Source organism: Nematolebias whitei, chromosome 1 (genome assembly GCF_014905685.2).
Source record: "Nematolebias whitei isolate Nwh7 chromosome 1, NemWhi1, whole genome shotgun sequence".
NCBI classification, from domain to species: Eukaryota; Metazoa; Chordata; class Actinopteri; order Cyprinodontiformes; family Rivulidae; genus Nematolebias; species Nematolebias whitei.
In genome coordinates this window covers 93332457-93353462 of record NC_056498.1, presented here as the reverse complement: position 1 = coordinate 93353462, position 21006 = coordinate 93332457, and the positions used below count along the sequence as shown (strand labels likewise).

General features: G+C 43.6%; 1 pseudogene; it reads left to right on the top strand.

Moving 5' to 3' along the window:
• Positions 1-8620, top strand: part of LOC119407831 — a 17544-nt pseudogene extending 8924 nt beyond the window's left edge.
• Positions 8621-21006: the final 12386 nt, after the last annotated feature.

Genomic DNA, 21006 nt, shown 5'->3' with positions numbered 1-21006 from the left:
AGGGGACTGAACTTTGCGGTTGCACCAAGTAGAATTCCTCTGATGGAGATGATCACAGCAACAGAATCAGCCATCCACAACAACAAAATGAAAGAGGGTGAAGCAGAACAGCTCAGAATCAAAGTTTCATCCTGCCTCAGCAATGCCAAACCACCACCTTCCAACATCAGTAGAGAGGAGAGGGATGCACTCACCACTCTTAGCAAGGACAAAAACATCATCATTCTCCCAGCAGACAAAGGAAGGTGCACAGTGATTTTGAACCAGAAAGACTATCATGAGAAAGTTATGACACTCCTTAGTGACTTAACCACTTATGAACCTCTGAAAAGAGATCCAGTAAGTGGTTACAAGAAGAAGTTAATAGATTGCCTGAAAAATTTGGAGCAGGACAAGGCTATTGACCGTTTTCTGTACCACAGACTGTACCCAGGGGAGGCCACACCTAGTCTGTATGGTTTACCTAAAATCCACAAACAAGGTGTACCTTTAAGACCTATTGTTAGCATGATTAACTCTGTCACTTACAATGTTTCCAAAAATCTGGCGTCTGTACTCATCCCTTTAGTTGGCAGCTCAGAACACCACATACAGAACACCATGGACTTTGTGGATAAGGTGAGGGATGTCATCATGGAGACTGATGAATGGTCTCTTTTGATGTCACATCACTCTTTACGTGCATTCCTGTTGATGATGCAGTAGAGGTGGTCAGTTTAAGATTAAAATCAGACACCACTCTGAGCAGCAGGACCACGCTTTCCACAGAACAACTGTGTCAACTCTTGAAACTGTGCCTGCAGTCAACCTACTTCACATATGGGGAGCAATATTATAGGCAGAAACATGGGTGTGCTATGGGGTCTTCAGTTTCTCCTATTGTTGCCAACCTGTACATGGAGGAGGTAGAAAAGAGAGCCTTGATGTCCTTTTCAGGGACACCACCAAGTCATTGGTTCAGGTATGTTGATGACACCTGGGTTAAAATCAAATCTCAGGAAGTCCAACATTTTACTGACCACATCAACTCTGTGGATAAATACATCAAGTTCACACGAGAAGATGTAAAAAATGGCAAGTTGGCTTTCTTGGACTGTGAGGTAGTCTCTGATAGAGGACATTTGCAAACCGAAGTGTACCGCAAACCCACCCACACAGACCAGTATTTGCAGTTTGACTCCCATCACCCTTTGGAGCACAAGTTAGGAGTCATCAGGACTCTGTATCACAGAGCAGACAGCATCCCCACTAACTCAGGAGCCAGGCAGAAGGAGAAATCCTACACAAAACAGGCTCTAGAGCAATGTGGATATCCTAACTGGGCCTTCCTGAAAGCAGAGAAGAAACCCAAACAGGACTCCAGTCAGCCATCAGGTGAAAAGGAGGAACCCAGACCCAGACCAGTGGTCATTCCGTATGTTGAGGGAGTATCAGAGAAACTGAGACGTTTATTTTCTAAACATAACGTCCCAGTGGCTTTTAAACCCCAAAATACATTACGGCAAAGACTGGTTCATCCCAAAGATCCAGTCCGTCGGCACAAACAGAGTAATATTGTGTATGCTGTTCAGTGTCAGGAGGGCTGTGATCAGTCTTACATCGGGGAAACTAAACAGCCACTGGCCAAAAGGATGGCCCAGCACAGAAGATCAACATCATCAGGCCAGGATTCTGCGGTCTACACTCATCTCCTGGCCAGCGGTCACTCTTTCAAGGATGAAGATGTTCACATCCTGGACAGAGAGGAACAATGGTTTGAGAGAGGAGTAAAGGAGGCCATCTTTGTGAAAAGAAATCGTCCATCATTAAACAGGGGTGGAGGCCTCCGGGTTCAACTGTCCCCCTCTTACAATGCTGTGATTGCTAGTATCACTCAGCCCTCTGTGAATAGTAAACAGCCATCAGTGTGCTAATGATCCATTGTTAGGCTGATGGTCCTTCTTGAGCATGTGATCAGCTGGTTTTGGTTGTCAGCAGCAAACTGGTTGAACCACTCTGAGAAGGTGCTATTTAAGAGACTGAGCTGAAAACAGCACCTCAGACTGAGGAAGTCTCTTGGATGAGAGACGAAACGTTTTTATATTTTTTTTGCTTTGTTTGTTTTTTGTTTTTTTGAATGTCCAGAGGACCAGACTGAACTTTTTTGGATTTATCAAATGGTGTTTCTATGTACATGAATGATTCTGTAAAGTGCTCTGAGACAACTTTGTTTTCAATAGGTGCCAAATAAATAAACCGAATTGAATTATGAGTAATAATTTTGATATTCTATCATGCACAGGCTCAAATCTGGAGGAAACACATCTGGTTTACAACTACCATCACAGCAGGGCTCGGAGAACAATCGAAAACGCCTATCTTGTCATCCAGATGGTGGATCTTCGGCCACCCGATGGAATATAATCCATCCAAAACAGTCCATGTTGTAAAAGCATGTGTGGCGCTACACAACTGGCTGGCGTACAATTTCGACTGTAGGCAGTACATCCCCACAAACTATGTGGACATTGACACACCATCAGGAGACATCTTACCAGGTGATTATGCTAGGGTTGCAAACCGTCCCGTAAAAAATGGAATTGTACCATATTTAGAAACAAAAGTACGCGTTCCGTATTGAGCTGTAACGGGACGCACTTTGTTCCGTATTATCATGAAAGTCAAAAAACATGTCCATGTCAATAGAGTTAGTAAATGATGGGGCGCTGTATATGGGATTTTACGATAAATTAACTCCCGCCCATTCCTGCGCTGTGACCAATGAGCAGTCTTCTTACTCACGAAGCCCTGAATCTGACTCATCTCATTGGTCCAGATCCTGTTGTTTATCACAACCGTCGACAGACAGGATTCGACAACAAGACATCGTGGACGCGAGCGGCAGGAATTCAGAGGATTTAAACAGCGCACATGGTTCATCTTCCATCAATAATCTGACTACTCCTCCCTGGAAAAAACAAAGAAACAGCTTCAAAAATACAGAATCGAGTGGGAAAAGGAAACGTGGCTGGAAAGAGTGCACGCTAATGGCTATAAAGCACATTGTACTGTCTGCCAGCGCACTTTGTCTGTAGCCCATGGTGGACATTTTGATGTCAAACAGCTTCCACCGCTGGACACATAAGAAATGGGAAAGACAACAAAACCAGGAGAACATTAAAAGCCAAATATATTTTTATTGTGATAAACAAGTAGAATAAAAATTACATAAAATAGATAAATAAAAAATACACAAATTAATTTATATAATATTTCTTATGTTTATGATTACTGCAGAGAGAGTCCATATACCAGTAGAGTCCAGTATACCACACTGTGAAACATACTTTAATTTACAACTCAGACGACTGATTTAAGCCGACTCTCCAAATACTGAATGACTCCAGCATTGCCAAGAAGATGTCCTGTGGGAGGACGAAGGCTGAGGCTGTGGTCCCCGATGTCCTGAAGATGTCCTATGTTCAAATGCAATAGAAGAAGTGGTCCAAAAATTGAAAGTGGAAGCAACCCACTCCCATCCTCTCTTCACACCGATGCTTCAAACAAGGTGAAGATGAACCATGTTTTATTAATGATAGTTATATACGAATGGATACAACTGATATATAGAAATAAATAAATAATCAAACTTACTTTACAGTATATAATCATATGCATACTTATACACATCTTTAAAAAATTTCACAGTTTATATATGGTATATTAAAGTAACTTCAAAAGGTAGTTTAGGATATGATGCAAAATCCTAAAGAAAAACAAATATTTGTTCCCATTTATTTACCACTGTGCATGACCTATGTGCCTCTAGTGAACTCATAATAAAACTTTTAACTCCTTTCTGCAGGCTAAGCATGTCTATGGATGAGCTTCATGCGGAATGCGTGACTGTAGCACCTCACCACAGAAGCTCAGGAGAAGGTATCAGTCCAAGGGAACAGCAAACAGGTGGATGCAAGTTCTTTAGGCAGCTGACCTCCCCAACATCCGGCTATTGTATCCTTTGTCCTCATTTCATCTTCCACTGGATTTGTGGAAATGATTTTCTCTCATGAAAAATAAGTGGACTGATGTGCAAAACAAATGTTCTTCTGAACTAATTAGAAGTGAGCTCATTGTCAGTCTAAATGATGAAATGTCTTGCTCAGAGTTTTACTCTTAGGCTCTGAAAAACAAACCACTCCTTACTGAGGCACAAGTTCTGTGAGAGTAGCTCTGCTACAGCTCCCAAGATGGCCGCTAATGACCTACACCTGGCGGTCATCTCCCTGATGAGCATCGACTCCTATTTAAGGCTGCAGTCAAGACTACTCGATGCTGGAGCATTGATTCCCTCCCGGTACTAGTGCTCTCAGCCTTTTATGTTCTCAAGTATTTGTGATACTGACCTTGTGCTTCCTATGCCAGCAGTTCCTCGTTTTGGCCGTGCCATTCCTGTCCTGATCTTTCGACATCCTTCCTGGTCTCACGAAACCCAGACCTGTGGACCTTGGATTTCTGAACCCTGTTGCTGGGACTCATGCATCTCGGGACTCCTGAACTCACTCCAGTACCGAAGAAGCTGTAAGACAGAAACAACAAATCAAAATCCTTTCCTCCTGTGTCACTTACCTGCTCCCGACCTGAACAAACTATTTCCCTCTTCCAGGAGTTCCAGTCCCAGGACCGTGTATATATATTGTATATATGTTTCTAGTATCACTGTAAATAAACATCACTTTTCGTAGCTTGAGTCTTGTGTCGTTCTGGGTCTCGTTACAACTGGGTTGCCCGCACATACAACAGAAATGCTCCAGCCAGACCAAACCCAGAACGAGGCTCGGAACGACCAAGCCATGTCCTCGTCGCAAACGGAGCGAGTAAACCAGCTTGAGAAGATTCTTTCACAAATGATCCAGCAACAACAGCAAACTCAAGCTAATCTACAGGAGCTGGGAGGTATGGTTTATTCAATTAAACAGACTCTCTCTCCTTCTCCTCCTACAGTCGCAGCAGAAACCCCTGAGAACAGTCACACCTGCACATGCTCGGCGGGACACTCATCGGAGCCTCAACTACTGGTAAAACCGTCTGAACTTTTTTCCGGTGACCCAGAACAATGCGACGGTTTTCTCCTCCAATGTGAGCTCGCATTCAGTGGAGCTCCCAGGCTCTACTCTTCTGAAAACGCTAAGATCACCTACTTTACGAGCCAGTTAAAGGGTAACGCACTCCGGTGGGCAACTTCTTTTCTCCGCCAGCATGATCTAAAAGTTATTTCTTTTAGTAGTGTACTTACTGAGTTTCGCAGGATATTCGACAGACCACTATCGGGTCCAAACGCAGAGAAACGTCTCCTGGGCTTATGTCAGGGCCGGCGACCAGTAGCCGAACACGCCCTCGAGTTCCGCATCCTCGCCGCACAAACCGGATGGAACGAGAGAGCACTACAGGGAACTTTTCTAAATTCGCTATCGGATCCGTTAAAGGACCAGATCGCCGCTAGGGACGAGCCGTCCAATTTTGACGCCCTCATTAATCTGGCCATTTCGATTGATGAGCGCTTCCGCGAGCGACAGCGGGAACGGGACTACAACTCCCAACGTACCGCCACTTCCGGTTCAGGTCCGTCACTCAGTGTTGTCCGTGGTAAAGAGTCGCCTTCGTTTCCCAAGTTCCAAAATCTTTTTACCCACGCGTCACACCCTTCACTCTCTTTATCAGAGTCAGAGCCCATGCAGGTGGGACGCACCCGTCTTACTCCCGACGTTAGACAAAAATGCCGAGAACAAGGGTTATGTTTCTATTGTGGTCAAAATAGGCATCTTGTTGCCGCCTGTCCGTTTCAGGGAAACGAGAACACCCATCAATAAAGAGGGAGATATTGGTGGGGACTTCTTCGCTCTCCCCATTAAGTAGACTGACCATTGCTACGGTCATTCAATATAATCATAACCGCTTCCCCGTTTCTGCACTCATAGACTCCGGCGCTGAACAAAATTTAATTAGTCAAAGTCTGGTGTCCGAATTGTCACTACCCACCGAAAAAATACCCACCGTTTCCATCACAGGTATCACTGGCGATACACTATCCCAGGTCCAACACCGTACCACTGAATTACACTTAATTACATCCGGCAATCATCACGAACACGTCAGTTTCTTTGTTTTCGATTCACCCCATGACCAAGTAATCTTAGGATACCCCTGGTTAAAACTCCACAACCCTCACATAAATTGGGAACTTGGCAGAATAGAGAAATGGAGCGGAAGGTGTCTAAAACACTGTCTCCGTTCTGGAATCTCTAATGCAACAAAACAAGACACCAATATAGAACAAATTGACTTAACCTCCATTCCGCCTGAGTATCACGACCTCTCTCCTGTTTTTAGTAAACAGAGAGCCTTGTCCTTGCCACCACATCGACCATACGACTGTGCGATAGATCTTTTTCCAGGGGCTCCCTTACCAGCTAGTCGTCTGTTCAACCTCTCTGGTCCAGAGAGAGACTCCATGAAGGAGTACATTGAGGAGTCACTTGACTCCGGTATTATTCGTCCATCCACCTCCCCGGTAGGGGCTGGATTTTTCTTTGTAGCCAAGAAAGATAAGACCCTACGTCCATGCATCGATTACCGGGGCTTAAATAACATTACTGTAAAAAACCAATATCCTCTTCCGCTTATCGACTCCATACATGAACAATTACAATCAGCCACCATTTTTACTAAGCTAGATTTGCGTAACGCTTATCACTTGGTTCGTATTAAGGAGGGTGACGAATGGAAGACGGCCTTCCGGACCCCTTTGGGTCATTTCGAATATCTAGTTATGCCATTTGGTCTCACTAACGCTCCTGCAGTCTTCCAGGCATTAGTCAATGACGTATTCAGAGACTTTTTAGGGGAGTTCGTTTTTGTATATCTTGATGATATCTTAATCTACTCTCATGACAAGGAGGAACATATCAAGAGGGTCAGAACAGTTCTTCAGAGGCTATATGAGAACCAATTATTTGTCAAAGGCGAGAAGTGTGAGTTTCACACTTCATCTGTTTCCTTTCTGGGGTTTATATTCGGGGAAGGACATTATCGTACCGATCCGGAGAAGATCAAAGCAGTAGTAGAATGGCCCGTTCCTGAGACCCGTAAGCAGCTTCAACGCTTTCTTGGTTTTGCAAACTTTTACAGACGTTTCATTAGAGATTACAGCCGTATTGCCGCACTACTCTCCCAACTTACCTCAATTAACAGAACGTTCAAATGGACTACAGAAGCAGACTCCACCTTCAATAAATTAAAACAACTTTTCTCAACCTCACCCATCCTCTGCCATCCTGACCCCAAACGACAGTTCATCCTGGAAGTGGACGCTTCCGACACTGGGGTAGGTGCCGTTCTTTCTCAGAGATCCCCCAGAGACAATAAGGTACACCCCTGTGCCTTCTTTTCTCGGCATTTGTCCCAAGCCGAACGTAATTACGATGTGGGAAATCGTGAATTACTAGCCGTCAAACTGGCTTTAGAAGAGTGGCGTCATTGGTTGGAGGGTACTGAGATCCCCTTCCTCATATGGACCAACCACAAGAACCTGACCTATCTTAGGGACGCTAAACGATTAACCCCCAGACAGGCACGGTGGTCCCTGTTCTTTAATCGTTTCCATTATATATTGACTTACAGGCCTGGTTCTAAGAATGTCAAGCCGGATGCCCTGTCCCGACAATTCTCTCCCCCAGATGGTCCTGAACTCGAGGAACATATCGTCCCCTCAACGTGCATCGTGGGAGCTCTCACATGGCCCATTGAGCAGGAGGTCCGCGATGCCCACAAGGAAGAGCCCGACCCTGGCCTGGGACCCCCCGGAACCCTGTTCATCCCCTCTGTCATGAGGGCTAAGGTACTGGAGTGGGTTCACACTAACAAACTTTCTTGTCACCCAGGAGTTACCCGCATGTTGTCCCTAACCAAGTCCCACTTCTGGTGGCCGACATTGGTCCAGGACGTTAAGGACTTTGTTGCTGCCTGTGCTACTTGCGCCCGCAATAAAACAGGAAATCAACCCCCGGCCGGACTCCTACAACCACTACCCTCACCCAGCCGCCCTTGGTCCCACATATCGGTGGACTTTGTCACTGGACTTCCCCCGTCTGAAGGTAACACGGTCATCTTGACTGTCATTGACCGATTCTCTAAATCGGCTCACTTCATTCCCTTGGTCAAGTTACCTTCTGCCCTTGAGACTGCACAAATATTAATCCAGCATGTTTTTCGTATCCACGGTATTCCCTCCGACATTGTTTCTGACCGTGGACCACAATTTATTTCCCAGGTCTGGCGCTCATTTTGTAAAACCCTAGGGGCATCTGCAAGTCTAACTTCAGGTTACCACCCACAGTCTAAGGGCCAGGCTGAGAGGTGTAACCAGGAACTTGAGAACACCCTTCGTTGTGTCGTGGAGAACAATCCCTCAGCCTGGTCTCAACATCTGGTGTGGGTAGAGTATGCCCACAACGCTCACAGATCCACGGCCACAGGTATGTCACCATTCGAAGCCTCTCTGGGATACTTGCCTCCTCTGTTCCCTAGTCTTGAGACGGACATCACGGTGCCGTCTGTCCAACACCACTTCCGGCGATGTTGACGCGTTTGGCTGCAAACAAGAGCAGCCCTTCTATGCACCGCAGCTCAGAACAAGAAGTACGCCGACCGACATCGTTCCTCTGCCCCGTCTTACCAGGTGGGCCAAAAGGTTTGGCTGTCAACGAGAGACATTCACCTGAAAGACATTCCCAGAAAGATGGCTCCACGATTCATTGGCCCTTTCACCATCACGAGAATAATCAACCCCACAGCAGTCCGCCTTCAACTCCCCAGCTCAATGAGGATCCATCCCACATTTCACGTCTCTCAGGTGAAGCCGGTCTCCGAGAGTCCTCTGTGCCCGCCTACCGACCTCCCTCCACCCACTGATTGACAACCATCCCGCCTTCACGGTTCGCACCATTTTGGACGTCAGACGTCGAGGCAGGGGTTTCCAGTATCTCGTGGACTGGGAGGGATACGGTCCCGAGGAGAGATCCTGGATTCCCCGCTCGTTCATTTTGGACCCAAGTCTGATCACGACGTTCTTCAGAGCACACCCCGAAAAGCGCCTCAGGTCGCCTGGAGGCGATTCTTGAGGGGGGGGGGGGTAATGGGAAAGTAGCTCTGCTGCAGCTCCCAAGATGGCCGCTAACGACCTACACCTGGCGGTCATCTCCCTGATGAGCATCAACTCCTATTTAAGGCTGCAGTCAAGACTACTCGATGCTGGAGCATTGATTCCCTGCCGGTACTAGTGCTCTCAGCCTTTTATGTTCTCAAGTATTTGTGATACTGACCTTGTGCTTCCTATGCCAGCAGTTCCTCGTTTTGGCCGTGCCATTCCTGTCCTGATCTTTCGACATCCTGCCTGGTCTCACAAAACCCAGACCTGTGGACCTTGGATTTCTGAACCCTGTTGCTGGGACTCATGCATCTCGGGACTCCTGAACTCACTCCAGTACCGAAGAAGCTGTAAGACAGAAACAACAAATCAAAATCCTTTCCTCCTGTGTCACTTACCTGCTCCCGACCTGAACAAACTATTTCCCTCTTCCAGGAGTTCCAGTCCCAGGACCGTGTATATATATATTGTATATATTTTTCTAGTATCACTGTAAATAAACATCACTTTTCGTAGCTTGAGTCTTGTGTCGTTCTGGGTCTCGTTACAACTGGGTTGCCCGCACATACAACAAGTTCAATACATACAAATGGAAGAAATGAACTGACTCCAGTGATGGAGCATTGCCCTTTTTAGTTTACAAGTTATCTTTTTACTACACATGGAAAGTCATGGCTTCTGAGGCTCAATGTGTTTGTTTACAAATTTCCTACACTAAATGCATTATTACACAAATGTTCTTGTTGTTTTCTGTTAATACTGTTTTAAGCTAAGCAGAACAAAAGAATGTTTAAGAAAGATAAATTCTTTTAAGAAAGACTTTACCCTGATAATTGTATTTGCACTCAAAATAAATTATTAAATGTTAAGTAGTAGTTTAGTTGGCAGCTGAGAACATCACATACAGAACACATGGACTTTGTGGATAAGATGAGGGATGTCATCATGGAGACTGATGAAACAATGGTCTCTTTTGATGTCACATCACTCTTTACGTGCATTCCTGTTGATGATGCAGTAGAAGTGGTCAGTTTAAGATTAAAATCAGACCCCACTCTGAGCAGCAGGACCACGCTTTCCACAGAACAACTGTGTCAACTCTTGAAACTGTGCCTGCAGTCAACCTACTTCACATATGGGGAGCAATATTACAGGCAGAAACATGAGTGTGGTTTGGTAAATGGACTGTACTTATATAGTGCTTTTCTATCTTATTTCAAGATACTCAAAGCGCTTTACATTACAATCTGTGTCCTCATTTACCCATTCATACAACACTCTACTAGATTTCTATAAAGCTAAAAGAACAAATCATTCTAATGAGACTAATCAGTGCTTTAGATCACATTCAGACACCAATGGGACACACATCAGAGGCTATGAGGGGTTCAGTGTCTTGCCCAGGGACACTTCGACATGTGACTGCTGGTGGATTCGAACCCCCAACTCTCGAATTGGAGGACAACTGCTCTAACCACTCAGCCACTGCCGCCTCGCTATAGGGTCTCCAGTTTCTCCTATTGTTGCCAACCTGTACTTGGAGAAGGTAGAAAAGAGAGCCTTGACGTCCTCTTCAGGTACACCACCAAGTCATTGGTTCAGGTATGTTGATGACACCTGGGTTAAAATTAAATCCTAGAAAGTCCAACATTTTACTGACCACATCAACTCTGTGGATAAATACATCAAGTTCACATGAGAAGATGTAAAAAATGTCAGGTTGGCTTTCTTGGACTGTGAGGTCTCAGTCTCTGATAGAGGACATTTGCAAACTGAGGTGTACCGCAAACCCACCCACACAGACCAGTATTTGCAGTTTGACTCCCATCATCCTTTCAAGCACAAGTTAGGAGTCATCAGGACTCTTTACCACAGAGCAGACAGCGTCCCCACTAACTCAGGAGCCAGGCAGAAGGAGAAATCTCACACAAGACAGGCTCTAAAGCAATGTGGATATCGTAACTGGGACTTCCTGAAAGCAGAGAAGAAACCCAAACAGGACTCCAGTCAGCCATCAGGTGAAAAGGAGGAACCCAGACCAGTGGTCAATCCATATGTTGCGGGAGTATCAGAGAAACGGAGACGTTTATTTTCTAAACACAATGTCCCAGTGGCTTGTAAACCCCAAAATACATTACGGCAAAGATTGGTTCATCCCAAAGATCCAGTCCCCCAGCACAAACAGAGTAATATTGTGTATGCTGTTCAGTGTCAGGAGGGCTGTGATCAGTCTTACATTGGGGAAACTAAACAGCCACTGGCCAAAAGAATGGCCCAGCGCAGAAGAACAACAACATCATGCCTTGACTCTGTGGTCTACACTTATCTCCAGGCCAGCGGTCACTCTTTCAGGGATGAAGATGTTCACATCCTGGATAGAGAGGAACGATGGTAAGGAGTAAAGGAAGCCATCTTTGTGAAAAGAAATCCTCCATCATTAAACAGGGGTGGAGGCCTCCGGGTTCAACTGTCCCCCTCTTACAATGCTCTTATTGCTAGTATCACTCAGCCTCCTGTGAATAGTAAACAGCCATCAGTGTGCTAATGATCCATCGTTAGGCTGATGGTCCTTCTTGACCATGTGAGCAGCTGGTCTTGGTTGTCAGCAGCAAAACTGGTTGATCCACTCTAAGAAGGTGCTATTTACAAGACTGTGCTGAATACAGCACCTGAGATTGAGGAAGTCTTTCGGATGAAAGACAAAACTTTTCTACGTTTTTTTTGTTTTGCTTTTTTTTTTTTTTTTTTTGAATGTCCAGAGGACCAGATTTACCTTTTTTTAAATTTTCTACCTGGATTATTGAGCATGCATCAGGATATCTATTTTAAGTTCCTTTTTAACTTATTTACAATTTTGTTTACATTTCAGTGCTTTACACATCTAGTATAAACAAATTGACAAACTCAAATTAGAGTAATATTCTACATTTGTTCACATCTCATTACTCAAAATCATTTACAATTACTGCTCTTCACATCTCCAGTTGATTCTCTGCAATATCGGTAAACAACACTGGTGGAGAAAGTACTCAAACACTGTACTTAAGTAAAAGTACAAATAAACTGACAAAAATGTACTCTAGTAAAAGTAGAAGTACCACATTAATATTTTTACTTAAGTAAAAGTAAATACGTACTTGCTTTTAAAATACTTAAAGTATTAAAAGTAAAAGTATTTGCTGATTGTATTACCTAATGTAATGGTCTACATATCTTTAAGTCTGCGTACCATATGTATATTTTCTGTAATACATTAATAGTGTTGAGTCATTTTAATGAACAATGCTGCAGATAATATATGTTTTTATTGTGTTTACTCTGTGACACATTTCACACTTGGACTTGTGGTTCTGTGCGTCAGAATTTCAGGGATGACATGCAGAGTTAAATGCCATTAATCAAAATAAGAAAGAGGAATGATTATACCTGTGAAAGTTTTTATTTAACACAAATCAAAACCAATGTGTCATTTTAACTGCAGTAAACACATTTAAGTAAAAGTTGTCTGCCTGAACAAAAGGAGCATTAGACACAACTAACAAAGGAACAGCCACTGGTCATTTCAACTGATATTTCAACTCCAGTTTGTCATCAACACTAGTTAAATACTGTCTATTCAACCTTGTAATGGGTCAATATTGAACAATATTTTAACTTTCTGACACCATTTTTAAAACTTGGACCTGAGTGTCGAGCCATTTGGAGACATCTCTTGTCTCCTGTCCTAACATTGGTAACAGTTTCTGTTTTAAATGTGCTCTATAAATAAATCTGACTTGACTTGACTTGACTAACATCATGAACTGACACATTTTAATATTGCAGCAAGAATTTCTTGTTCAAGTTCAGAAGAAGTTGGTATTCAAAGATTTTTGAGTCCAATCAGGCTCTTTTGGGAGAGAGAATCTGTCCTGTTGTACTGAGTAGTCTTTCAATAAGGCCATGGGTGGCGCATATCTTCTGGGTGACTCTCTTGCTGTGGAATACATTTTGGGTGTGCTAGTGGTGCTGTGGGTGCGTCCAGCTCAATGATGTATATACTAGAATATATGTCATTGGCCCAGCTCTTCTTGAAGGTGGGCCTAACGTTACCTGCCCACTTTGCAGTGATTCAATGGACCAGCTCCCCTCTCACCATTGGTTACTTTCAAAGTAACAAACAAATCAAAAAGCCGCAAAATGAATGTAACTTGTAATGCAACGTATTATAGAAATGTAGTGTAGTGGAAAGTACAGATACTTGATGTAAAATGTAGTGAAGTAAAAGTAAAAAGTGCCCACATTTAACTCTACTTAAGTAAAGTACAGATACACGAAAAATGTTCTTAAGTACAGTAACAAAGTATTTGTGCTTAGTTACATCCCACCACTGGTAAACAACCCAGCTGTGGCTTAATGTGAACACTTTAATGTGCTTTTATGTATTTTAATGCACTTCCATTGAAATAGTGTAATGCTCAGTTACTCATCTGTGCTTTCACATATTTAGCTTATTTAGAAATGGACTTTGCACTTTTTTGACACTCTGAACAATACAGCAGCTTATAAAACACTCAAGTCAAATCAGGACTCATACAAAATTGTTTGGAAGGCATTTACATATAAATAAACTGCATAATACGTTAATTTCTATTTTGAGAAACACATTTTAGGCACAAATTTACTTTCGCAAGAAAGGCGCTAATTACCACAAGACTTGCATAAAATGCAGGTCAGCTCTGCCACCTGTGCCAACTGCAGTTTAAATGGTAAATGGACTGTACTTATATATCTCCTTTCTATCTTATTTCAAGATACCCAAAGCGCTTTACACTACAATCTGTCCTCATTTACCCATTCAAGCAGCACTCTACTAGATCTCTACAAAGCTAATTGAACAAATCATTCTAAAGAGACTAGTTAGAGCTTTATCACATTCATACACTGATGGGACACACATCATAGGCAGTGAGGGGTTCAATGTCTTGCCCAGGGACACTTCAACATGTGACTACTGGTGGATTCGAACCCCCAACTCTCGCATTGGAGGACGACTGTTCTAACCACTCAGCCACAGCCGCCCCAACAACTCTTAATAAAACAGTTCTCACAAGCCGCATAAACCACCCAACACTATGACTTAGCAAACAAAAAGTAAAACATAGGTTAAGGCTTTAATTCACAGTTATTTCAATCGAGTGCTGACCTATAACATAAATGTAGTGTGTAAGAACAAGAACCACGACACTCGTGTCTTTTCTCCAGATGGCATATGAACGTGAGCAGGAAGTTGTCACGAAATAAGCAGTCGGGGCAGGGGTGAGGACCCCAAAGGTTCCGCTCTTCCACAAAATTAATTAAACAGGACTACCTCTATAAAATCTGTCACCATAAATCCCATATTATTTATGTTATAAAGGAAAACTTAAATGACATTAAAACTATTATTCATAAAATGATATCAATGTGGGGCGTCACAGAGGTGCAACTGGTAGAGCTGCTGCCTCTCAGCAAGCAGGTCTCCAGTTCAAATCCCAGTCTGGGGGCCTTTCTGGGTAGTGTTTGTATGTTCTCTCCGTGCATGCGTGGGTTTTCTCCGGGTACTCCGATTTCCTCCCACAAACCAAAAATATGCATGTTAGGCTGATTGGTAACTCTACATTGTCCCTAGGTGTGAGTGAGAGAGTGAATGGTTGTTTTTCTTGTTTGTCTCTATGTGGCCTTGTGTTGGACTTGCGACCTGTCTAATGTGTACCCCGCCCCTTGCACAGTGATTGCTCAGTCATCTCCTGATTTAGCATTGCAATTGTTAACCGATCTGGCTTTGTTTAGAGTCTGGGCGCTAGACTCTTGGATGTTGTTTTATAATCAAAAGCTAATAAACCGTTAAAAACCTCCCGTGCTTCTGTTGTTTCTCTGAACAAAGTTTTCCACTTCCATGGACAAAGAGGGTGATGAAATAAGAATCCAGAATTTTACGTTTTGCTTTACTTTAATCAATAATCTTCGCAGGGGAACAGCGGTATGCACAGTGTAGTGAACTAAGCCTCAGGTCAAAGCCTTCCTGGAACAGGAACTGTTATTTCATTGATTTGAGTCCAGAAACACAAATTAAGCTCATCCAGAGACTTTCTAGGTGTGTCCTGCACTGGTCAATTGAAAGAACACTCTCTTTCATATTATCATTACTATTTTACAAATGTCTTGATAATCAAAAGTGTGTTTAGTTCAAACCATTTTAAATGTTGAAGTGAACTACTCACTTTAAATCAACTGTGAAACAGTATTAATGATTTTTAATCCTCATTCAAAGTAGAAATCAAGTTAATGTCTGTTACAAGAGTAATTATGCATTTTTTTGATCTTCTGTCTGAAATGAGCAAGTAGTGAGTCGGTCAAAAGTCAAGGAACGGTCAAAAACATGTTTATCGGAACGAAATGTCATGTTTAACTTTTTTAGATAGATAGAAGGAGACTGGCTCCTAAATGTCTCTGTTTCTTCAAAACATTTCTCTGTTTGTTCCTAAAACATCTTTGCTGTTTTTCTGACTTGTAGTAACCCCTTACGTCACTAAAACCACACCCCTGTTGGTTCTTTCAGCCAATCAGGACTTCCCAAATGAACTGGAAACAGAACTCTTTAAATGTCGACACTTCCTAGTTCCAGTCAGTTGCTGGAGAGAACAAGAAGTTCCAGACATGATCCGAAGTTCTGGGATGAACTGAAGTTCTGGAGCGAACTGACTGGTACTGATGGAGTTCGGCTGGAGTTCCTGTAGGAGCCACGATGCCTCGCTGTGACTCCACCCGGTGAAAACTTCATAACTTCTGAGGAAGTCTGTTCTGTGATGATATCACGACTCCTGAGGTCACAGCTGTTCTTACGGAGACGCTGAAAAGAGTTGAAAGAAAACTCTACACCTAAGCCGAAACTATCGTCTGCAAAGGTAAAAGAGTCGATCTTCACTTGCGAGTGTACCGTGGATTAAGCTGCGTCTAAAGAAGCGTGCTGATCTGGTTATACAGACACATTCCCTCATCCATCTCTCTCCATTTAAACTTCATTTTCCCATCTTTAAAACTCTTCTATCTGCAGTAATTAATCCAGATATTTTCAGAAATGTCTGTTGTAATTAGTTGCAAGTGAGATATCATGGCCGTATGATTTCTCATTGTAAAGCTCATTAATTATGCTGTATTAATTGTAATCAATCTGTCAATTAATGTAAATGTGTGATGTGTTTTAAATCGTTTTAATTTAACGGCTCACTGTTGTTGGTGAGTCAGAAATCAAAACACGTTTCCGTCCACATTTAATCATTCAAGGCACGATAGTACTCAGTCCAGAAAAATGAAAAAATCCGTTTAAATTATGGATAATATCAGACGCATATTATCTCTCATTACAACAGCAATGATTACATTTGATTACAAAGAGGTTACATGATGAATAATATTCACTCCTTAGTCCCTTTCCAGTTGTTGACCTTTCCTGGGCAAGGTAGATTTCTGTCCCTGTGGAGGGCTTGAGGATGGCTCATGGACTCTACTCTGCTCGGCCTTGGAGGTCTTTTGTACGGCCGGCCACACCCTGACTTACTCAGGAACACAAGTATCCGCACAGTTTACTTACACTCTCTACCTGAACCAATACGTTATTTCTCACTGCAATAAAGACCTTTCCGCAACTCTGAGCAACCAGATTTATAATGTAATTAATCTTTTTGCTTGCCAATTCATGCACTGCTGCCTTGATTTGGAATAAGGTTTTATTAAGGACTAAGTTTGAGAAACGTCTTCTTACCATTTTACTGATCATAGCAAGAAGCAGATTTCCCCATCCTTCTTGGATGCGGGCCGTTTCTGGTCCTCTGTCTGGTCTGAATTTGAAGAAAATGATTTAGGAATAATCCGGGCTGAGGGTAGATAAATAGCTCTGAAAGAAGCATATTCCAACGGATTTCACCCTTGTTCTTCTTCAGCTGGGACCGTCCAACTTGTCCTATTAATTCACAATCGTCTCGTGGTCCATACAGGTCCTGTTCGTCGCCTCCTCACACGAGCAGTGGTCCCCAACAGCGGAGGTTTCACAGAAACATTTGTTTATATAGCCTGAGGATTTGACTGACACCTCCAAACCTATCATGCCATCGGACAAATCCATCCTTCTGGGCTGAGCCTGGGTCCGATTTTCAGGCTTATCTATGAGGATTTGCCAGTCACTCCTCATGCATATTAATATCTGGGTGTACTTGTTCAATTGTGTTTAGTCATGCTGAGTCGCATCTCTCTGGTGCTTCAGAGTTGTTTTCAAGGTCCTGTCATTGCGAAATACTTCTGCTTGTGTAACTTTTCTACTCATGACGCCCTTCTAGAACATTCTTGAGGACATGGGGTTCATTCCTTCAATTTTCAACATCATGAACAAGTTTAAACAGAATACATTCTCAAATTACAAAGTTTATCTCTTAAAATCACAAAGTTTTACTTTTTAAAATCACAAAGTTTATAGTATCACTTGATTATCTACTTGTTTTTTGACTATTATAAACACATCTCTATCATTCATCTTAAAACTGGCAATTTTTATTAAAAAGAAAAGACATCTATTTGCTCCTCTGCTTCTCTCTACCTGCGTGTGTGTCCATGCGTGACCGTGTGTGTGTTTGTGTAAGTGTGTGTCATATACATGTGTGTTTATGTGGTGTGCAAGAATGTAAGTGTATATGTGTTCTTCCACACATGGTTTTCATTATCTTGGACTCCGAGGCCTTGAAGCGGGATATGCCAGGACATGTCTCTTTTAGGAACAGGCTGAACTCCACACAGCGGCCTCCTTGACAACTTGGTTCCGACGAGAATCACCGGGTGGTATTTCGCTGGTTTTCTGCTGGACTGGCTCTTGTGATGTTTTCATTGGTATGAGGGAAGTGTACCTGTGTCCCCCGAACAGGACCAGAACGGAACCGAGTTGGCTGTGGGGGACTTTGTCTTCAACAGAGCCGGTCTTAGACTTTGTGCCAGGGACAACTTCAGCCACTTCGTCTCTCGTGCTATGGAGCGCCGGAGCCGGACTGGAGCATAATCGGACCGGACCAGTGACGACTTCAGCCTCAGCCTCTCTGGTCAGTCTCGTAGTTTTCACCGAGGGTGCCTCTCGTGTTGTCGGGTGTGGAGGGGACGTGCGGAGGAGCAGCGCTGCATGGTGCTCAAGAAAAGTTAGGAGTTTGCATCGGAATTGCTGCAGGCCTCCATCCAAACTCACCTGGATGATAATTCATTTTATTTTGTATCATGCTGTTGTACCCTGTTGACCTGAAATGAGCTAAATGGACTGTACTTATATAGCGCCTTTCTATCTTATTTCAAGATACTCAAAGCACTTTACACTTCAATCTGTGTCCTCATTTACACATTCATACAGCACTCTACTAGATCTCTACAAAGCTAATTGAACTAATTATTCTAAAGAGACTAATTAGAGCTTTATCACATTCATACACTGATAGGACACACATCAAAGGCTATGAGGGGTTCAGTATCTTGCCCAGGGGCACTTCAGCATGTGATTGCTGGTGGGTTCGAACCCCCAACTCTCGCATTGGAGGACGACTGCTCTAACCACTCAGCCACAGCTGCCCCAAGCTGAGCTAGGGCCATGCCTTTCATTTCAGGAGGATTTTCTGGCAGCTTGCTCTGCTATTTACTGCAAATTATCTATGTCTGCTTGTTGGTTCTGGACCCAGCTTTTGTTTCTCATGGGAGCATCCATCCATCTTCACAGGGGGGGCCGGAGGCCCCTGAACCCAACTGAACTGCAGTTGGGCCACCTCGTCGAATTTGTTTGCCCATTTGATTTGTGACGTTTTATGGTCTGAGACTTTTCCGCACCATTCATATTATTATCATTGTTTTCAGATCTCAGACTATCTAGAGTCACTGAATCTTGTTATTACACTTGGATTTGCCCATCACTGCAACTTTGACTGTTTTTGGGTTCTGAATGATCGCGTCTTCATTAATGTTTCCATTGGTTCGATTATGGGGGCTAATTGTCACACTTTTAACTCCTGTAAATACACATCAGTCACGAAAAACTCAAGAAAATGTCTGATAATAATGTTGTTACTGCTCTCAGGGATTCAGCCTAACTCTAGACCCCCCACTAATTACATCACACCAAATGACTTTAAAAACATGTTAGGACTTCATTTTCTGCATGTAAACGCACATAGCCTTCTGAGAAAACTTGATGCCTTGAAAATTCTGGTCTGTTCTTCTGGGACAGATGTAATCTTCATCTCTGAACCCTGGCTCAACAAATCTGTACTGAATAATGATCTGGTAATCAATGGATTTAACATCTACCGCTGTGATCATCCAAAGGGGGTGGGGGGTGGGGGGGTGGAGTCTCTATTTACATCAGAGATTCTCTGGTTGCTAGTCTTGTGTCTTCTAAAACAATTCCAAACCAAATGGCTGCTCCCATCTTCATGAATGGAGGCCAGATATTATATGTAGTGGTTGTTACCGTCCCTCTTCACCCTTCAGCACCATGTGAGGCTCTGTCCTCCCTGATGTAATTCCTTAGTAATTTAAAATTCAGAGATCTTTTTGGCAGGAGATTTCAACATTGACTAGGATAAGTCAACCCCCATCTGTGATAAATTCAAAGGAAGTTGCCTGTATCTCAATCTAACCCAACTCATTGACACTCCCACTAGACTAAACAAAAACCGTCCTGAAAAGTTCTCCATCTTAGACCTGTTTCTAACAAATATGCCTCACAAATTCCCTGGTACAGGTCTATTCACTTCCTTCCAGTGAGCAAACGCTGGCGCATCTTGGTTGCCGCTGCTCATCGTGCTTTTTTGCTTTTTTCTGTTTTATTCAGTCCTTCCTGCCTTTTCCCTACACCAAGACTCTGATCCGTCTCAATAATCAACCATGCGGTTCATTAGGATTTACCTGCTGCCTGCTTTGGTTTGGACTCTCCTGCTGCTCATCCACCACCACCCGGCGTCTGGTCTTCTCCATTACTCAGCGGTCAAGCTCCTTCGCCTTCGTTTCCTACCAGCCGTGCCACCTGTGCTCCCTCTTCAGGACATTGCCTTCCATCCTCGCCGGAGATACATTCACCGTGGCTCCCGCCGTAGACTCCATGCTGACAAGTCTAACCCCATAAACTCCATCTGGTCTGACTCTCACCATTCTACACGCCGCAATATTCGGGCCACTAACAGTAATAGCATGTTAGCTAGCCTAGCTCGGTCGGCTAATGCTCCGGTTGCTACCAACTCCTCCTCCATAAAGTTTGGCCTTCTGAACGTTCGCTCACTCACTGGCAAAGTTCAGCTTATTCAAGACCTAATATCCGACCGTAAGCTGGATTTTATTTGTCTAACAGAAACGTGGCAACAACAAAATGACTTTTTCCACCTGAATGAATCTATCCCACCGGGGTTTGTTTACATCGCCAAATCCCGTGAGTCCGGCCGCGGAGGAGGTCTCGCGATAATTCACCGCGAGAACTGGAAGGTCACGCCGGTTCACACACCTCCCTCTCCCTCCTTTGAGCACACTGTCTACTCTCCGGCCCTACCCCCACCATTGTTGCCACTTTCTACCGTCCGCCCAAAATCAACAACTCTTTTATAAATGACTTTGCTGCTCTAATCGCCCATCTCTCAGCTCTCTCACCCAACATTGTTCTGCTTGGAGACTTCATCATTCATATGGATGAAGACAACAACACCCTCACCAGAGACTTCACATCCTGCCGTGACAGCTGTGGCTTCCAGCAGTTCATTATGTCACGATTCACGCCGGTCTGATTTAAATTC